Source organism: Notechis scutatus, chromosome 1, assembly GCF_049901735.1.
Source record: "Notechis scutatus isolate UNSWTSFEM ecotype Mainland chromosome 1, rNotScu1.2, whole genome shotgun sequence".
Taxonomy (NCBI): Eukaryota; Metazoa; Chordata; class Lepidosauria; order Squamata; family Elapidae; genus Notechis; species Notechis scutatus.
This window is the reverse complement of record NC_142009.1, coordinates 332,455,853-332,470,504: the sequence shown is the minus strand read 5'-3', so window position 1 is coordinate 332,470,504 and position 14,652 is coordinate 332,455,853. Positions and strand designations below refer to the sequence as shown.

The 14,652-nt window shown below is 44.8% G+C and overlaps 1 protein-coding gene across 12 annotated transcripts in view; it reads right to left on the bottom strand.

Annotated features, from left to right (window-relative positions):
- The window catches only part of C2CD4C (C2 calcium dependent domain containing 4C), an 84,320-nt gene that overhangs the window by 34,755 nt on the left and 34,913 nt on the right, over window positions 1-14,652 (bottom strand). For 4 of the 12 annotated variants that reach the window (XR_015746976.1, XR_015746979.1, XM_087952756.1 and 1 more), the window contains exon 1: window positions 1,059-1,350. The gene's annotated coding sequence lies outside the window, so the exon portion shown is untranslated. Of the gene's footprint in view, window positions 1-774; window positions 1,351-3,231; window positions 3,362-4,613; window positions 4,753-12,450; window positions 12,636-14,652 lie in introns of those variants that run through there. The other 8 variants (XR_015746978.1, XR_015746975.1, XM_087952754.1 and 5 more) reach the window with 6 other exon arrangements.

Sequence of the window (14,652 nt, the reverse complement as noted above, 5' to 3'; positions counted from 1 at the left end):
TCTTCTCTCTTCTCTCTCTCTTCTCCCTTTCTCTCTCCTCTCTCCTTCTTCCTCTCTCTTCTTCACTTCCTTTTCTTCTCTCTTCTCCTCTCTCTTCTTCCTTCCTCTCTCTTCTCTCTCTTTCTTCTCTCTTTCTTTCTCTCTTCCTCTCTCCTTCTCCTTCTCTTTCTTTCTCTCTTTCTCTTTTCTTTCTTTCTCTCTCTTCCTCTCACTCTTCCTCTCCCTTCCTCTCTTTTTCTTCTCTTCTCTTTCTCTCTCTCTTCTTTCTCTCTCTCTCTTCCTCTCTGCTCCCTCCCTCTCCTTCCAGAGAAAGGGCTGTTTTCTCTTGGATACCAACGACTGTAGCAACAACTCTGCTACTTAAGAGGGGGAACCTCCAAAATAAGGCTGAGCAAGGAAAGGTAGTGAGTTCCAGTCTGTTTTTCTGCTCTCTGCCTATGCTCAAGAGCCCCCGAGACTCGCCGCTGGGAACTTGCTGAAACGGGGTTGAGCTGCCACGCTGCCTTTTTCTTTTTGCGTTGAAAACCGAGCCCCGATAAACTTTAGCAACAATTTGATCCCGGATTGCGATTGCTAAACCCTCTCGAGGATGCAATCGCATAACGTAGGGATAGAGAAATAAATAAATAGAATTTTTAACCTTGCAAAACACGGGTTGGGGGGGCGGCGGGGAGTTAGGATCGGTCCAAAGGATGCTAATTTAAAAAAAATAAAATTAAAAAAACCAGCTTTCTCAGTCTCCCTTCCTTTTTAAAGTAGAAAAACTGTACTTACCCAAACTCCGCGACACACCTGGGAAGTAAAGAAACCAACAATCCTCTCGCCGCCTTTTCTTGGGCTGGCAACGGGAACCTGCGACGTCGCCTTTTTATACCAGCGAGGTTAGCCCAGTTCATTCATCGCAGGCACCAGAAAGCAAACCCCCGCCCCCCCCCCCCCGCTCCCCGCTTATCAAGCCCTCCGCAATGGTGCCGTAATCCTCCTAAGACAGGGACCCGCCGCTTTTTTTTCTGGCCGCCTAGCTCGCTCGCGCAACACAAACACACACGAACGCGCACCTGGGATCTAGGCTGCTGTCGGTCTGCAACGGTGGATGCGGGAGAGGGGTGGTCTTGGGTGGGTTTGTTCCCGTCTTCGTTTGCTTTCTCACGCACTTAAAGACAGGGTCGTCTCCCCGGGCGTGTGTGTGTGTCTGTCTGTCTGTCTGTCTGTCTGTCTCTCTGCTAGTCTCTCTCTTCTAGAATCTCCCTCTCTTTCTCTCTCTCTCTCTCTCTCTCCTAGTATATCTTTCTCTCTTCTAGAATCTTTCTCTCTCTGCTAGTCTTTCTCTCTTCTAGAATCTCCCTCCCTCCCTCCCTCTTTCTTTCTCTTTCTCTCTCTCCTAGTATATCTTTCTCTCTTCTAGAATCTCCCTCCCTCTCTCTTTCTTTCTCTCTCTCTCTCTTAGAATCTCTCTCTTTCTCTCTCCTAGTATATTTCTCTTTCTCTCTTTCTCTCCTGGTACATCTTTCTCTCTCTCCTAGAACCTCTTTTCTCTTCCTCACTCTCTCTTCTAGAATCTCCCTCTCTCTTCTCTCTCTCTCTCTCTCTCTCTCTGCTAGTCTCTCTCTCCCCCTCCCCTCCCCCGCCTGTCTGATCACACCATAAGCCTTAAGAAAAGATTATAGACAAAGTGAGATCTGTTTGACGAACTTGGTTCCTCTTCATCCTCCTTTCCTTTTATGTGTGTCTGTCTGTCTGTGTGTGTACATTTTTCTTTCTGATCTTTCCATAGAAAGTGTCAGTTTCCAAAATGCGTTTTGGTTGGGGGGAGGGGTGTTTTCTTGGGGTTTTTGTTTTTTTTTGTTTTGGTTTTTTTTTCAGATCCTTGCGTAACACTTCCTCCCTTCCTCCAGTTTGCCGGGGCTCGACGCGGCTGGTGTAATTCATTTTAGATTTACTTTGTGGCTGTCTGATTAGGCTGCAGGGTTTGATTTTGGTCTCCTCTGAGAGCCAAGCACAAAAGTTACTCTGATTATCCGGCAGGATGGAAATCCTGTTCTGGTATTGAGTGGTTAACCCTCCTGGCATTTAGGGCTTTTCAATCAGGATTTCATTTGGGGGGGGGGGGTGTTGCTCCGATGAACTGATCCTGTTCACATTTCAGGTTGCTGGCACTGGTGGTATCATGTTATATAGTCTCTGAGCAGATGCAAAGCGCTTTCTCCCCACCACACCTCTTGTTTGAAAGCCATATTATCAACCTTGACACGTTTCAGTTCCTGCTTGGTTCAGGCGTGGAGGGGAGTGGCTTGGATTTATTTATGACTTCTTTATTTGATATATTTTTTTAATCCCCTCTTTGTTACTTTACTAAAGACAGCAAATATACTTCATATTCCTTCCTCCTGGGATTATCCCGACAACAACAACAACCCTGTGAGGTGGGTTGAGCTGAGAGAAAAATTCACGGGCTCAAAGTCACCCAGGCAAATTTCATACCTAAGGCAGGACTAGAACTCACAGTCTCCTAGTGATTGGCTCAAAGTCACCCAGTCAGCTTTTATGCCTAAGGCAGGACTAGAACTCACAATCTCCTGGTGATGGGCCTAAAGTCACCCAGCTGGCTTTCATGCCTCAGGTGGGATTAGCACTCACTGTTTCCTGGTGATTAGCCCAAAGTCACCCAGTCAGCTTTTATGCCTAAGGCAGGACTAGAACTCACAATCTCCTGGTGATGGGCCTAAAGTCACCCAGCTGGCTTTCGTGCCTCAGGTGGGATTAGCACTCACTGTTTCCTGCTGATTAGCCCAAAGTCACCCAACTGGCTTTCATGCCGGAGGCAGGACTCCTTGTCTCCTAGCGATTAGCCCAAAGTCACGCAGCCAGCTGTTGTGCCTCAGGTGGGACTAGTCACAACAGGCACTGGAAAAAGTGACTTAGGACCGTTTTTCACACTTACAACCATGGCCACTTCCCCACGGTCATGTGATGAAAATTCAAACCCTTGGCAACTGCTTCGTATTTATGACAGTTGCAGTGCCCTGGAGTCAAGTGATCCCTTTCTGTGATGAGCAGCCAGATTCCCTTCACAGCCTTATTACTCACTTAACAACTGCAGTGATTCACTTAACAACCATGGCAGGAAAGGTCACACAGGAGGCAAAACTCCCTTAACAATGGTTTCATTTAACAGCAGAAACCTTGGGCTCAAAAGTGACTTATGACTTATTAAATAGTCCTTGTACTTACAGCGAACGTTGCAGCATTCTCCCCAGTCCTGTCATCAGAATTTGGGTGCATGGCAACCAGCCTTTCTTTATGTCTGTTTCAATGTCCTCGGGTTACGTGATTACCATTTGCGGCCATCCCAGCCGACTTCCTAAAAGCAACGTCAATGGGAGTAGCTGGGCTCACTTAACAACTGAGGGTAGCAAAAGAGGTTGTAAAATCAGTTACAACTCACTGAAGAAGCCTCTAGCTTAGCCACAGAAAATCTGGTTCCAGTTGTGATTATAAATCAAGGATTGAAGGTGGTCCTCGATTTACAACAGTTCATTTAGCGTCCGTTCAAAGTTACAACGGCACTGAAAAAAAGTTACTTAGTACAGTTTGTCACAGTTACAACCTTTGTAACATTCCCATGATCACATGATCAAAATTCAGATGCTTCAGGAGGAAGGAAGAAAGGAAAAGGAAGGAAGGAAGGAAGGAAGGAGAGAAAAGAAGGAGGGAGGGAGGGAGGGAGGAAGAAATGAAGGGAGGCAGGAAGGGAGGAGAGAAAAGAAAGGGAGGAAGGAAAGGAGGAAGGGAGGAGAGAAAAGAAAGGAGGAGGGAGAGAAAAGAAAGGGAGGAAGGAAAGGAGGAAGGGAGGAGAGAAAAGAAAGGGAGGGAGGAGAGAAAAGAAAGGGAGGGAGGAGAAAAGAAAGGGAGAGAGGGAGGAAGGAAAGAACAAAGAAATGAAGGAAGGAGAGAAAGAAAGGGAGGGAGGAAGAAAAGAGAGGGAGGGAGGGAGGAGAGAAAGAAAGGAGGAAGGAAAGGAGGGAGGGAGGAGAGAAAAAAGGAGGGGAGGAAGGAAGAAATGAAGGGAGGAAGGAAAGAAAAGAGGGAGGGAGGGAGGAAGGAAGGAACAAAGAAATGAAGGGAGGAAGGAAGGAGAGAAAAGAAAGGAGGGAGGAGAGAAAAGAAAGGGAGGGAGGAGAAAAAAGAAAGGGGGGGAGGAGAGAAAAGAAAGGGAGGGAGAAACAAAAGAGAAAAGAAAGGGAGGAGAGGGAGGAAGGAAGGAACAAAGAAATGAAGGAAGGAGAGAAAAGAAAGGGAGGGAGGAAGAAAAGAAGAGAGGGAGGGAGGGGAGAGAAAAAAAGGAGGAAGGAAAGGAGGGAGGGAGGAGAGAAAAAAGGGAGGGGAGGAAGGAAGAAATGAAGGGGAAGGAAGGAGAGAGAAAAGAAAGGGAGGGAGGGAGGGAGGAAGAAATGAAGGAAGGAAAGGAGGGAGGAGACTCAAATGATTGCACATAAGATGCATTGAGACTCTTGTATTGTGATGTCTGATAAATTGTGGGAGGCAGTGCAGTGACACTTTTGTGTGTGTGGTATTTTATCAATGTATAGATGAGGGAGGGGGAGATTTTATACTTTTTCCATTGCACTTCCGGAGTGAGTCGCTTCATACAAAGAAGGATCTTCTTAGGATGAGGAGAATTCTTCTTTTTCCATGCCGAGACCAAATACAGGTAGTCCTTGCCTTATGACCGCAATTGAGATCCACATTTCCAGTGCTAAGGGAGAGAGAGAGAGAGAGTTGTTCAGTGAGTTTTGTCCCGTTTTGCAACCTTGCTTGTCACTGTTGGGTTTTTTTTTTTTTTTGTAAAAAATTTATTTGGGTTTTCACAAAACATAATACAAATAAAATTTCTTTTTTTGAGAATAGCATGGTCCCGGGTTATCACTTCTCCATACAGACACAAACTCAATTTCATATTCATCTTTGTGTTCTATTCCATATCTTATTACTATTTTAACATTTTCTCAATAATTTTTCCCTTCCCTTAGTTTTCTCAACCTTGCTTTTAATTATCCCATTCCTTTCTAAATTTGATTGTATATATCTTTTTCTAAGTTTCAATATCTTTCTAATCATTATATTTATACTTTTGTCTGTCCTGTTTCAATTTCATATTTTCTTTTCTCATTAAACAAAATTTTCCCCCTTAGTTACTGATTGGAGTATGACACCTTTGTATCTTTTAATTTTTGTCCATTCAGCTCTTATTTAAACTTCAATTTATGCCTTTACAATTATAACATTCAATATAACACATAACTTCCAGTCGAATTCTGCTTGGTACATTCTTAAAATACACACTAAGTTCTTAAAAAGAAAGTATATATATATATATATATATAACAATAATAAATAAAATACTTATTCTATTCCACTTCAGTTCTATCATTAATATTAGTTATAATCTTAACATTTTTTAACATTTCTTTTCAATGGGATATCATACTTCCTTAGGAACACTTATAAAATGTTCCCCTCCTTTCCTAATTTCATTCTCTCATTCTCTTTATTTCATTTATTTATTAACAAACATTTCATTACATTGCCATGAGTATTTTATCTATCATTTTAATCACACTTGTTTCATATTTCCTAAGATCATTTCTATTTCTAATATAACAATACTGTCTTCTGTACCCTTTCAGAATCCTTCTTTCAATTAAATTTTCACCCATTGTCTCTGTGTCTTCTAAATAGGCTTATACCTTTAATCCTTGTACGGGCGATTCCCAAAAAAATCGGAATTCCGATTTTAATCGGAAAAATATCATGTCTGAGGAAGTTAAGAAGAGAAAGTTTTGGCTGACCGGGTCGAACTGAAAAAGCAACAACATAAGGTACACTGGAATTTGAACTATAAAGAATAACATTGCTCCCAAAGAAGATTTTAAAGCAGCGAATGAGAGAGGGAAGGGAAAGGATTTGGTGTTTTTTTCTTTCCTTCCCCATATCGACAACTAAGAGATTTAAGTAAGAAACTGACAAAAATCCACTTTGACATTAATAGGCATTTAAGCTGAAAATAAAATGTCAAAGGGATAATAAAGACTTCTGGATCTTCAAAAACTTTTAAAAGAAGGAAAGGAGAGAAAAGGAAAAAAACAAAAGGGTGGGATCTGGGGAAATGGAGGAGACCACCTGGAAGTAAAAGGAATTAACATTGAAACTTTAACAAGATTCCTAAAAGATACATTCTAACTGAAACTTTGTAACAAGATAATAGAACCCCAGGAAGAGAAAGTGGAAAAAAGAAGTAAGAACAGCTTTGGATTATTTGGATTACTTGGTGATTTTGGGATTTTTGGTTATTGGATCTAAAGGACTAAGATTAATCGGGTGGTTGTTTAAAAGTTTTAAAAATGGTATCACTCTTGGAAGTACTGAAAATGGAACTTAAAAACAGAAAGAAGATGCACAAGAAAGAAGAGCCCGGCGAGCGGCGGGGCGGGCGGGCGGTGCAAGCGGCAGGCGGGCGGGCGAGCGGCGGGCGCGGGCGGGCGGGCGAGCGGCGGGCGGCGCAGCGGGCGGTGCGAGCGGCAGGCGGGCGGTGCGAGCGGCAGGCGGGCGGTGCGCGGGCGGGCGGGCGGGCGGGGGCGCGGGGCGGGCGGTGCGAGGCGGGCGGGCGGGTGATTTCTTGGCGCGCGGTGGGGGTCTCTTTTGGCCGGCCCCGATTTTTTTTTCAGAGGGGAATATCATGCCTGCTTCCTCCTGCACATTCTTTTCTGGTCGAGTTCTTCTTTGATGTGGCCATTTCTGACCAGCGCTGCAACCGCCTTTGGGAAAGGGAGTAATAGCCAGCTGGGGAGGAGAGATGCGGCTCTCCTTGACCCTGCTGGAAGTCTCCCACCTCTTCACCACCTCTATGGGGTGGCTTAGCCCCGAAACCAGCCAGCTCGGAGCGCTCCAGCGGCGAGCACAGATTGAAACCGCACGTGATTGCGGATTTTGGTCCGACGCCGAAGAAGCTCAAACCGGAAGTCGCTTGCCACCATTGTTAAGGGAATTGCTGCAGCAATTAAATTAGTAACCCGGTTGTTAAGTGAATCGGGCTTCCCGTCGGCTTTGCCTGTCGGAAGGTTGCAAAAGAGGATCACGTGACCTCCAGGGACACCGCAACGGTCATAAATACATAGCAGTGTTCCGATATCTCAGGGACTGCTGCCCCAAAGAAGGGGGTCAATATTCTCCAAAGCACCTGAAGGCAAGACAAGAAACAATGGATGGAAACTAATCAAGGAGAGAAGCAACCTAGAATTAAGGAGAAACTTCCTGACAGTGAGAACAATTAACCAGTGGAACAACTTGCCACCAGAAGTTGTGGCTGCTCCATCACTGGAGGTTTTTAAGAAGAGACTGGACAGCCACATCTCAAATTGTCTAGAGATGGAGGTTGAAGACCTCCAAGGTCCCTCCCAGCTCTATTCAGATAGATAGATAGATAGATAGATAGATAGATAGATAGATAGATAGATAGATAGATAGATAGATAGATAGATAGATGATAGATGGATGGATGGATGGATGGATGGATGGATGATGATGGATGATAGATAGATAGATAGATAGATAGATAGATAGATAGACAGACAGATAGATAGAGATAGATAGATAGATAGATAGATAGATAGATAGATGATAGATAGATAGATAGATAGATGACAGACAGATAGAGATGGATGTATGGATAGATAGGGTATAGATAGATAGATAGATAGATAGATAGATAGATAGATAGATAGATAGATAGATAGATAGATAGACAGACAGACAGATAGATAGATAGATAGATAGATAGATGATAGATAGATAGATATTTTTGGAAAAAAGGAATGAACATGCATGCACATGCATAAAGACATCCCAAGTTGCATTAACAGAGGGATATAATCGAGATTAAGGGAGGTACTACTACCACTCTATAAAGACTTAGTAAAACCACACCTAGAGTACTGCACCCAGTTTTGGTCACCACATTGGAGGGACAAAATGGTGGCAGAAGGTTAGGCCTCAGGCTTTGAGTTAGTTTAGTGTTATCTGGTTGGTTGTGGGGAGGAACAAAATGCTGGATTAATATCCGTCCCAGCCTGACCCTAGAGGTTTTTTAAAAAACAACAACAGATTAACAGAATTGGAAGGGACCTTGCTGGTAATCTAGTCCAACCCTCTGCCCAAGCAGAAGACCCTGCACCATTTCTGACAGATGGCAATCCAGTCTCTTCTTGAAAGCCTCCAGTGATGAAACTCCCACAACTTCTGAGGGCAACTTCTATTCCATGGGTTGATTGTTCTCACTGTCAGAAAATCTCTCCTTATTTCCAGGTTGAATCTCTCCTTGTTCAATTTCCATCCATTATTCCTAGTCTGGCCTTCGGGTGCCTTGGAGAATAGCTTGACCCCTTCCTCCCCTGTGGCAGCCCCTCAAATATTGGAAGACTGCTATCATGTCTCCCCTGGTCCTTCTCTTCATGAGACTAGCCAGGTCCAGTTCTTCATATGTTTTAGTCCCCTAATCATCCTGGTTGCTCTTCTCTGCACTTTTTCTAGAGTCTATCTTACAATCTTAATTATTTACAGTACAGGTAGTCCTCGACTTACGACCACAACTGAGCCGAACATTTCTCTTGTTAGGTGAATTTTGCCCGATTTTACCACCTTCCTTGCCACACTTCTTAAGTGAATCACTGCAGCTGTGAAGTTATAACACGGTTGTTAAGTGAATCTGGCTTTCACCCTTGAATTTTTGACTGTCGGAATGTCGCAAAAGGGAATCACAGGACCCTTCAACCGTCATAAATACGAACCAATTATGCCAAGCATCCGAATTTTGATCATGTGACCATGAGGATATTGGTCCTAAGTGTGAAACACGGTCCTAAGTCACTTTTTTTAGTGCCGTTGTAACTTTGAACGGTCACTAAACAAACTCTTGTAAGTCAAGGACTACCTGTATTGGCTTATATAGGGGGTCCTCGACTTACAGGCGGAATTGGGACCTAAATTTCCATCGCTAAGCAAGGCAGTTGTGAAGTGAGTCTTTTTTGGCCAAGGTTGTTAAGTGAAACACTACAGCTGCTAAGTGAATCGTGTGATCATTAAGCAAATCCAGTTCCCCTCATGGACTTTGTGGTGGAAGTCAACTGGGAAAGTCACAAGTGGTGATCATGTGACTCTGGGGTAGATCCATGCCGGTTGCCAGTGTGTCAAGCACCCACATTTTCATCACATGACTGTGGCAATGCAGCGACGGTTGCAAGTGCGAGGCCCAGTCATAACTCACTGTTTTCAGTGCTGTTGTAATTGTGACAGCCACTATACCAGTGGTTGTAAATCAAAGACTAGCTGAACACTGTTCCAATCATTGATAAGTCAGTAGGTTTATGCAAATCTGTAAATCCAATTAAAAACAGTGTTTTATTTATTTTTTGGTTGGTTGGTTGGTTGGTTGGTTGGTTTATATCAGTGGTGGCAGTGGTGGCTAATCTTTTTGGGCTCCTGTTTCGAAAATTGTGTGCGCATGCTCGCATGCCAGCACCCAGATGGTAATGCATGCGCCCTCCCCAACACCCCTTACCTATACGCACATGATCCCCCCCTCCCCCCGCCACTTCCTTACCTGCACTGTGAGCCTCCCATCTGATTTTCAGCCTGTTTCAGGCCTTTTTCGGCCTCCCAGAGGCTTGAGGGAAGCCTCTGCAGCCTTTGGAGGCCGAAAAATGGGCCCGTTTCGTCACTTCCGGAATTTCTGGAAATACAGGAAGTGACGGAACAGACTTGTTTTTCGGCCACCAAAGGCTGCAGAGGCTTCCCTCGAGCCTCTGGGAGGCCGAAAAAGGCCTGAAACAGGCCGGAAATCAGCTGGGAAGCACATGCATGCACAGTGCAGGTAAGTTTGGCTGGGGCGCACGTGCCCACACAAATGGTTCTGTGTGCCACCTGTGGCACGCGTGCCATAGGTTCGCCATCATGGGTTTATATCCCACTTTTGTTTTGTGTTTTTTTTCAAATAACTCAAGGCAGTAAATGTTCAAATCACCTTCCTCCTCATATTTTCCCCACAACAATCCTGTGAAGTGGGTTGGGCTGAGAGAGGGACTGGCCCAAAGTGACCCAGCTGGCTTTCATGGCTAAGGAGTCTCCTGGCGATTGGTCCAAAGTCACCCAGCAGGCTTTCATGCCTAAGGCAGGACTAGAATTCACCATCCCCTGCTTCCTAGCCTGAAATCAGCAACTTTTAGTAACCACATAAAAACGTTCTCCTTTTAGGTCCCAAAACAAGAACAAAATGAACAATAGAATCCAAATGGCTCTTAAATTACATGCAGGTAGTTCCTTCTCTTACAATCATTCATTGTTGGTTGTAGAGTAAATTCCGTTCCCTCCTGGTATTGATGTTGTTACCTAGTTGGGTCAAAAAATGTCTGCAAGAAAACAACCAAGCTCAGAGAGCACCGAGCACCCATAATAATAAATAAACCTTGAACTAAGGAGAAATTTCCTGACATTTAGAACAATTAATCAGGGGAACAACTTGCCTCCAGAAGTTGTGAATGCTGCAACACTGGAAAGTTTTTAAAAAGATGTTGGATAACCATTTGTCTGAAGTGGTGTAGGATTTCCTGCCTAGGCACAGGGGGTTGGACTAGAAGACCTCCAAGTTCCCTTCCAACTCTATTATTCTATTGTAAAGTCAACGGGGAAGCCAGATTCACTTCACAACCGTGTTACTAACTGAACAACTGCAGTGATTCACGTGACCACGGAGGCAAGAAAGATCGTAGAATAGGGCAAAATTCACATTAAAAAATGTTTCCCTCAGCAACAGAAACATTGGGCTCAATTGTGGTCGTAAGTCGAGGACTACCTACCAATCCATGAAATGTCCTGCATCTGAATTCTCTTGGAAGATTGTTGCCTTTTTCAATGTCTTGTAGGGTTTATAACTGTTTTTCTCATCTGTTTCCCGTACGCTGCCAATCTAAGATATTCCTTGCAGCCCGAATTCAGCAGAGCGGTTGGTGCTTTTAATACACTCAGGTTTTCTTAAATTTAATTTATAGGCCCTCCTTGCCAAGACGAATCTGGGTGATGAAGACAGGTAATATTCTCAACATCACAAGAAAAGGCAGAGAGAGAGATGTAAAAATTAAAAAAAAAAACCTCCACAGTGAGAAAAATAAACAATAAAATATTTCATCACAGGCTCAGCAAATCTCCCTTTCCTGGGAGAAGATTCAGATCTTAAGGCCTTTTGAAAGATGACAGGTAGTCCATCAGAAGAGAGCTGGAAGGGACCTTGGAGGTCTTCTAGCCCAACCCCCTGCTCAATCAGGAGACCCCATGCCAGCCGGTGTCAAACTCAACGCCTGAGGGCCAGATTCAGCCTGCGGGGTGTTTAGATCCGGCCCACGGGGGCCAGCCTGGAAACAGTGACAAACCGGCCTGCAGTGCCGGCAGACAGCAAAAACGGAGTGTGGGAGGGATCCACACAGCCTGCCTGGGCTCCGTTTTCAGCTGCGACCGCCTCCTGCAGCCCTCTACCAACAAAAACAGAGCCCCGGCGGGGGGGAGGGGGGCTGGGCCACACACAGCCTCCCCAAACTACGTTTTTTGCTGGCAGAGGACTGCCGGAGGCCGTCGCGGGCAAAAACAGAGCTTTCCTGAGTGATGTTGAGAATGAAGAGCGAAGGAAAAAGAAGAAGAGGAAAGAAGGAAGGAAGGAAGGGAGGAAGGGAGGGAGGAAGGAAGGGGTGGGCTTTACAAATTTTAGCAAAGTGTTCTCTGCCTGGTTGCTGGGTGGGTGTGGCCATCATGGGTATGGCCTAGTCGGCCTTCTGCATCATGGAGGGGGTGTGGTTTTGCCCTCCTGGGGCTCCGGAGGTTTTCCTCGAGCCTCCAGAAGGGCGAAAACAGCCTCCCCAGGCTCCGGAGGCCCTCTGGAAGTTGGAAACGGGCCCATTTCGGCCTTCCCAAACTTCCAGGAGGCCCATTTTTCCCCTCCCTGAGCCTCCATGCGCGCCCTTACTTACTTGCATCCAAAACGGGCATTGTGGGGACTCCTGGGAGGGGCGGGGTGGGCGGGGCCAGCCAGGAGTGGGATTTGGGGGGGGGGGGTGGTCTCCAAACTGTGCAGAATCTTAGGTAGAGAATTGCCGGAACCCCTGCAAACCCCCAGCGGCCCAGCCCTGAAGGGAGGGGACAATGGATCCTCCAGCCCCGTCCGGGCTACCACAGGTGCCCCCCCTGACATGAGTGACATCAATCTGGCCACGCCCACCCCGCCCAAGATCAAACCCATGCCTCCACCCCCCACCCCCCACCCCAAGATCAAACCCAACCCTGATGCAGCTCTCAATGAAATTGAGTTTGACACCCCCTGCTCTAACCCAACGGCCGTAAATCCAGGACTACCTGTATTCGAGGAAACCTGTTTTCCAGGTAAACTGGTTCTCTGTAGGGCTTAAACCTTCAGCAAGTGTGACATGCTGTCACTGAGTGTTATTTTCTTCCCCGCCTTCAAATCGAGTATTAAGAACGGGATTGTCCCTTCCTCCTTCGAGATTAGCGAAGATGTACCCCAATATGAGTCCGAATTGCTGGAAATGCAAAAAAAAAAAGAGGGAACTTTCTTCCATATGTGGTGGTCCTGTACAGAAGCTCAAAAATATTGGCAGAAAATTAGAAATTGGCTGGAGGAAATGACAAGAGAACAGATCGAATTCAAACCAGAGTCCTTTCTATTAGGGATCTTTGATAAACAAATACCAAAAAAAGTGAAATATATAATAATACATATTTTGACAGTGGCCAGATTGGCTTTTGCACAATGTTGGAAACAGCCTCGTGTTCCATCAGAGGAGATGATTATTCAAAAAATTTCAAGTTGTGCAGAAATGGACAAATTAACCTTGGCATTAAAAAAATAAAGACACTTCAATATACTACAACAGCTGGAACTGCTGGTACAAATGGATAGACCAAAGATAGATTTCACATTAAAAGGCAAAAGAGGATAGGATAGAACCATAGTAGTGATATACAGATATATGTAAGGATTAAGTGTGTATATGGCATAAAATAAGGATAAAAAGGAGGTCTCACAAACTGTTGAAGATGAAAATGTTTTTAATTGTTTTCTATCTTTTTTCTTTCTATTTTTCTTCCTTTCCTTTCTTCTTTTCTCTCTCTTACATTTATGTATGTGTTGTTGGTCTGTTTTAATTGTAAAATCAATAAAATTTATTTAAAAAAACAAACAGGATTGTCATCACCTATCACTTCTAAGCTTCTGCAATGTCGACGCTGCTATTATCCCAAGAGGTCTTAAGGCCTCTTTGCTTCATATTGCTGCCTTTTTCCTGGACGCAGTGCACTAGATAGCTATATAGGCAGTCCTCGACTTACAACCACAATTGAGCCCAACATTTGTGTTGCTAAGTGAGACATTTGTTAAGGGAGTGTTGCCCCGTTTTACCGCTTTTCTTGCCACATTTGTTCAGTAACCCGGTCGTTAAGTGAATCTGGCTTCCGTGTTGATTTTGCTTGTCAGGAAGTCTCATAAGGGGATCTCTTGACCCCAGTACACTGCAACGGTCAAAAATATGGATTAGTAGCCAAGCGTCCAAATTTTGATGGCGTGACCACCAGGATGCTGTGCAAAGGCCCTCAGTGGGAAAAATGGTCCTAAATCATTTTTTCCAGTGCTGTTATTACTTTGAACAGTCACTAAACAAGCTGTTGTAAATGGAGGACTATCTATAATCTATGTTTCCTGGGGAACTATGCTAGTACGGGTAGTCCTTGACTTACAACAGTTCATTTAGTGGTCGTAAATCAAGGATGACCTGGAGTATAAATTAGAAAATCAAAGAAAATGCAGGTCGTCCTTGCCTTACGATCACAATTTAGCCCCAAAGTTCTGTGGTTAAGTGAATTTTGCCCCATTTTATGACCTTTCTGCCACAGATGTTAAGCAAATCGCTACTGTCGTTAAGTGAATCCTGCAGTTGTTAAGTGAATCTGGCTTCCCCATTGACTTGGCTTGTCAGGTCGCAAAAAGACATCTCGTAAGCCCAGGATACTGCAACCATCGTAAGCATGAGTCGGTTGCCAAGTATCTGAATTTTGATCATGTGACCCTGGGGATGCTACAATGGTCATAAGTCCAAAAAACGGTCATAAGTCACTTTTTTCAGTGCCATTATAATTTTGAACCGTCAGAAGCATCCCACATCTGAATTGTTGTAAGTTGAACAGTCACTAGGCACAGTATCCTACATCTGAATTGTTGTTGTCCTATTTGCCCAAAAATACGACTTACCCCGAAAGTAAGTCCTAGCTTCATTTTTACATATGTGTCCAATATAAGCCCTACCCCCCCAAAATAAAGCCCTAATTAAGATTCAACCCACTTTAGAGTGGACGGGTAAAAATTAAGCTAGGGTGGGTATGTGGGGGGTGGAGCTGCCCTACTACTTACCTTTGGACAGTTGTAGCCAGGCCTCGCACACCCCGACACCTGCCTCGCGGGCCCATTTCTTCTGCAGCCAGCAAGGCTTTCCTGAAGGCCTCTGGAGCTGATAACAAAGGTCTGGATCGATCCGGAGCTCTGTT